This window comes from Myotis davidii, unplaced genomic scaffold (genome assembly GCF_000327345.1).
Source record: "Myotis davidii unplaced genomic scaffold, ASM32734v1 scaffold482, whole genome shotgun sequence".
Classification (NCBI taxonomy): Eukaryota; Metazoa; Chordata; class Mammalia; order Chiroptera; family Vespertilionidae; genus Myotis; species Myotis davidii.
Window position 1 is genome coordinate 449,533 of NW_006293550.1, and position 6,337 is coordinate 455,869.

Consider the following 6,337-nt stretch of genomic DNA (forward strand, 5'->3'; position numbering starts at 1 on the left):
AGGTTACACTTAATTACCATGTTTCTCTTTTATTATATAGGATTATATTCACAGGTTTCTTTATCCAGTACAAAAATGCACAAATAGGACACACAATCATGTATAGAAAGATTTTACACTTTCAACCAAGAAATAGAAAGTTAAATTCCAATTTTATCACCATCATTCTTCAGGACTCTTCAAGAATTAATGATTTTCCAGATAGAGAGCAGGAGGAGGATTCCCATGCTGGTTGGTATAGGATTCACTTGACCTCTGCCTATCAAAGGCATATGGTTTGGGAGGAAAAGGTTAAAATACAGGTTTTCAGGCCCAGGATGTATTGGCCTTTCCATAGATGGGTTACAGTTTCCAGTACTTTAAACAAGCCCCCTTAAAATATTCTTATTTCATAAGCCAGAGGCAGCCTGCTGTATCAGCAACTGGGGCATCTTCAGACACCAAGGTGTTATAATTAGTAGCCTTTGTTCTTTTTGTTTGTTTTGCACTTTATTTAATGAAATGGCTGCATTGGCGAGAGCTCTGTGAGCTGGAGAACACAGCACCCTTGCCTCGATCAGCTTTCCATGAGATCCCCTAATGAGGGTGATCATGTAGAAAAGCACCTTTGCCCACGAACAAAAATTGAACTCCAAGGCATTTGGTACTGAAATAAAATTGGCAGTTGGCAGCAGAAAAAAATGAACTGTAACTTGGCTTTCCCTCATGAGGAAATAATTCCTCCAGGAAGACTTGGATGTTTTTTCCAAAGTGATGGGGAAGTGTGCTTGACAGTTTAGCCATCAAAGGCCTGTGAGACGCAATGGATAAAAGGACAGCAGGCTCACAGAAGGAGCCTCAGAGGTGGACAACGGGAGATAAACTCCAGGGAATGCAGCAGCTATTCACCGCACTGGGCTTTGAAAGGTTCAAGAAAGCCTCATGCAGTGGAAAAGCATCTGACAACGGGTAAGAGACCTGGGTTCTGAGAGATGCCAAGGGGTTCGTGAGGGAGCTTCTTAGTGTCCACAGCCCATTTCTATCCACCACCACCCCCCAGCTACCCCACGTGCTTTTAATAATCACTTTCTTTAATATGTGCAATCGACATTTCTCTCTCTTTAACTTACCAGTGAATAAATCATCTTTAGAAAACATTTGCTATTTTTATTACTCTACAACATAAATCTAATTTTGAAAATACATTTGCTGGGAGCACATAGCTTTAAGACAAACCTGCTCATTCCTCCCCACTGGCTAAGTGCCCACTGAGTGGAAATATCAAATGACCACCGCCTTTGTTCTAGTCCTGGCTTAGATTAATTTCTCCTTTTCTCTGGAATGTTGTTGTTGTTTTCTCCCCATCAGAAACATTCAGGGTTGGTCCATGTGACTTCTATAGTCATGTAGCTAAAATATTATCCTTTATCATTCTCGTGCTATAAAATATTCACAGTGTTATCATAAACCAAAATCCCGAATCATCTTGTACTCCGCTCCTTAATTTGCCATGAGATTCTGCTTGTTCTGATGTGATCTCCTGATAGTTGCTAATCTTCTGATTGAGGAGGAAAAATTAATTCCACAAATGGTCGTCTGGTGATCAGGGGCTCTGAAACACTAAGAGTTATTTGTTAGCAACTGTCCATTTCTCTCTTGGCACATACCACAAGTTTCATCTCTGGTTCCGTGCGGGCTCCTGGCAAACACCCACACTCCCTCACTCACTATGATCAAGTTAAAAATGAGTATCAAAATAAACCCTAAACATTGCAAAGCCTAATAGAAAATTTAATCCATCTCTATTTTTGTGAGTTTTGCTAATACTGTAAATTTTGTTTTTAACTGATGGATGCCATCCTGTGGGGAAAGTTGGTAATACTGAGCCATTGCTGATTGGCCCCTGGTCTGCTCTGATGCAATTAGCAAGAGGTAAACGTGCATTTCACACTCCACCAGCACTGGGATTGGGCTAGAATAAACTCAGGATGGTCTGTACCAAATCTCTGACTCCCATTGGTGATAGCAGCGTAAATCATGTATTAAAAGGCTGCTAGCAAACTCAATAAGGGAACTGGTTTTGGTCCATGGATGATTATATTTGCTACTACAAATATAAAATTCCGTGTCTTCCCAACGTTTCCTAAAATGTCTGCGCAGCAATTTCTTTCCTTCAAAGAAAAGAACGAAAAAAAAAAAATGTGGTCTTATATCTCAGTGAGGTAGGAACTCAATGTTGCTTTATAACTGAGCTTACTGCCCACTTCACCAAATGAATCAACCTGATTAGCTGTCGAGTACAAACTGCAGAGAGCCCACCACCGAGCGGTCACCTTTACACTTAACAGCACAGGAAAATTACAATTGCAAAAAAAACATTTAGTCACTTACTCTAAAATAGCAAATCCAGTCATTGTCATGAGTGTTGCTTAACGCAATTTCATGCCCTCTCAGCCTTGTTCAGCTGCGTTTTCTCCTCGCTGTCTTTGCACAGGGGAAGGTGAATGATTAAAGCTGGCAACCTCCCCGCTGCCAGCTGCCTCTAAGCCCCTAAAAGCACACAAGAAGTCGGCTGTCTTAGAGATGTCACCAGAGGGAAGGGACCAGCTGGGAGTGACCCTTTACAGCAGGGGTCCTCAAACTACGGCCCGCGGGCCACATGCAAATACAAATATTATATATGTTCCTGTTTTGGTTTTTTACTTCAAAATAAGATATGTGCAGTGTGCATAGGAATTTGTTCATAGTTTTTTTTAAAAACTATAGTCTGGCCCTCCAACGGTCTGAGGGACAGTGAACTGGCCCCCTGTTTAAAAAGTTTGAGGACCCCTGCTTGACAGTCTTTGCCCAACAGCATTTACCCTGGGAGTAAGTAAACTGTAAATTGTACCTGGATTCCTAGTGCATCCTCTTTCGTGTACATTTGGATAGGATTCTGGTGATGTCATTATTGTAAATACAGGCACTCCCTTGTACTAAAGAAATCTGAATGTTTTCCCATGTGAACAATTAGATTTTGAGTTCCTAGAAAGCAAAAAAAAAAAAAAATCTTACACAACTTTGAATGTTTCAAAAAATGAAACAAACCAAAAAATGAGTAGTGTCTCATAAGCACTCGTTTAGAAACTTGGTTAAAAGAGAGAAAGGGAGAGAAGCAGCTAAGGATAATTCAGTCATCCTTGCTTAGAGATTAGTTTTGTTAATTGCCTAATTGTAACATAGAACAAATTATGTCCATTTTTAGAATTATCCACTTTTTCCCATAACAAAGAAAAATCAAACCTAACCCAGGAAGTTCTGAAATAACCATAAATAACCCAGCTTACCCAGTACACTTAAGAGACAGAAAATAAAAGACTGAACAAGAGTGAAAGGGCAGCAGCTAGACCATCAATTTCATTTGCTACTTTGCATGGTTACAGCAGGGTTGGTCAAACTTGCCACTATGAACATCCTAGGCTGGATAAGTCTTTATTGTGGGGGCCGCCTCGGGCACTGTGGGATATTTAATAGCTTTCCTGGCCTCTCCCACTTAGATGCCAAAGCATCTCTCCTGCAATTTTGATAACAAAACAAAAAAAAGGCTCCAAACATTGCCAAATGTCATCTAGACTCTAGATTGAGGGTAAAATGGGCCTGTTTGAGAACCCCTGGTTTAGAGTTACCTTATACTTAGGGTGGACTCCTCAAAAGGATTAAAATGCACAATAGATTTTTACATCACAGTCACATCCTATTCAGCTAACATTGTTCTGCATTTCACACCATTTTGGGGGAATCAAATTAAGAATGTAAAGCAGAGGGCAGTGATACTAAGCCCTCAATATCACAAACTCTTAGACCCTACACATTCCTGAACTGGGCAAAACTCTTCTCAGCTCAGGCTTTCAAGTATTTCACATCTCTTAGGAGAAGGAATCTAAGAGCTCTTCCAGGAAGAGTCCTAGAACTCAATCAACACGGACCACAGAAGTCTTGTCTATCCCTGCACCAGTGACTATGACTACACGAATGAATCATGCTGCCCTAGCTGTTTTGGTTCAGTGGATGGAACATTGGCCTGCAGACCATGGGTTCAATTCCAGTCAAGGGCACGTGCCTGGGTTGCAGGCTCCATCCCTGGCCCCAGGTACGGGAGGCAACCAGTCGATGTGTCTCTCTCACATCAATGTTTTTCTCTCTCTCTCTCTCCCTCCCCCTCCCTTCCACTCTGAAATCTTTAAAAATCAATGAGTTGTGTGTTGTTGTTGTTTTTTTAAAAAGAATGAATTATACTGACTCATTCAGGCCAACTGCAGCCATTCCTGGATTGAGGGTGGAGTGGGCGGAGGCGCAATGAATTGAACTGAAGAAAATCTGGGTGATATCTGGAAGTGTGAGGGGGAAAATGGGTTACACAAATGCTACTAATACTATCCACTACTGCAATTTGGTTTTCAATATTTACAATAATATATGCTTTTATTTATTTTGGTTTTTTAATTTACTTTTATTTTTCAGAGTATTACAGATGTTCCCCATTTTCCTGCCTTTGTCCCCCCATCCAGCTAACTCCTGCTCCACCTCAGGCCTTCACCACATCATTGTCTGTGTCCATGGGCTTTTAAAATAAATATTACAATGCAAACATATGTTGCTATTTGCAAGATAATTAAAGGATGAGTATTTTGAAATAAATATCAGTTGGTAGTGTGCTGCTTTGATATCGTTCAGTCACAAACACAAGTTTGAAGTGCAAAATGATCATCTTTCTATCCTAAATTTTATGTATGTAGCTGCATATCCTCCCTGCTTTGAGATTATAGAAAGTGTAAATTTGAGACCCTTTCTGAATGTAAGGCCCTGCCCACATTGCAAAATAGCCAAAGGCTGCCTTCACCACCACCATCACCATCGATAGGGTTCCTACTCCTTTTGGTCCTTTTCGCTTTATTACTAACCTTTCAAAGGTAACCACACAATTAGAAAAAGGTACATGTTCAAATGATGGAAGTAAATATAAATATCACTCCGAAGAGTGTATTCCGAAAAGTAAACTCCCCGTTAGTGAGAACTACCTAATTTCCATGAAGGTGAGTACACACTGTGGTAAAGAGCTTGGAGATTGGAAAAGGCTAACGTTAAGCTGAGCTCCCCGGAGGATTATAGAAGCAGTTTATTTTAAATATGCTAAAGCGTTAGGGTATTATCTTGCTAATAAGATGAGATCAAAGGGAAGTCAACAAACAGAACTCAGAAAACCGAGGCTGTTTCAGGTTCAAAAGTTCAACAATGCTGCGTGCCTTCAGGCTTCCTGCTTACTTCTGCTTGGGTTTCTACAAAGTGTTATGATTTTCCGAGAGCTTGCCGAGACGCCAACAAGGATTTCTTTGATACTTCTAAGCATAAAGGCACCCGCTAGCTTCCACGTGGACTATGTTCTAAGAGTTCAGGTTGCAAGTTATTTATTTAGGACACAGTTTGCATTTTCCCTGGAGACAATCAGATAGCTAAAGCGGCTGAAGCAAATCCTGTCCTGAAAATTTTGTAAAAGTGAACTGCCATACTGAACTATTCCTGTGAAAAGGGGATTCAGAATTTCAGCTTCGAATGGCACTTCCCATCCATTTCCAGGGGCCAGAGCCTGGGCTCCAATGGGGGAAAAATAAATATGAGGTTATAGGAATTCTAAAAATGAAAGCCTATCAAACCCCGCCAGTAGGAAATACCCATCTCTCCTCACATTTCATCCTTTGCTTCCATAGTCCAGACCTTTCCCAATTTGGGATTTGAGAAGCTTGCTTTTCCAACTAACCATTTGTAGGACAATGCCTGACTCTATCATCAGTAGGGGGCATACAGGAGGCAGCCGACAGATGTTTCTCTCTCATTGATATTTCTATCTCTCTATCCCTCACCCTTCCTCTAAAATCAATGAAAACATATTTTTTAAAAAGCATTACCTATGTTTATAACTGGATTTTCAATAGTTGAAATTAATTTAATGTTGCTTAATTCATAGCTGAAATGAAAGTTCAAAATTGGATGTTTGAAGTAACTGCATATAGATATAATCAAGCAAGCCCAGAACTGATTATGCAAGAGCATGAGAGACAGTTTGACGAGATGGAAAGAAATAGCCAAAATGAGACAAGAAATGACTGTCAGGTAGAGGGGAAAAAGCTGAAGAACACTTATGCTGTACAAGAAAGAGAAAAAAGAAAGTGACTAAGAAAAACAATTGTTTTTCATAAAGACAGGAAGGGTGACTGAAAGAAAAAGGCATGATTTTTTTTTTCCTCTTCTCAAAGCAAATGGGTATTTGGCAAGCACTGCACAGATTTCCGAACTGTCAAAACAATGAGAACAAAGTAAATGG

At 40.3% G+C, this 6,337-nt stretch overlaps 1 long non-coding RNA gene across 1 annotated transcript in view; it reads right to left on the bottom strand.

The window, feature by feature from the left end:
• Positions 1-6,337, bottom strand: part of LOC107183681 — a 25,294-nt gene that overhangs the window by 3,264 nt on the left and 15,693 nt on the right. The window contains exons 3-4 of the long non-coding RNA XR_001514471.1: positions 2,870-3,003; positions 2,371-2,529 (exon numbers count right to left, since the gene is read on the bottom strand). This is a non-coding gene — a long non-coding RNA (uncharacterized LOC107183681). The remainder of the gene's footprint in view (positions 1-2,370; positions 2,530-2,869; positions 3,004-6,337) is intronic.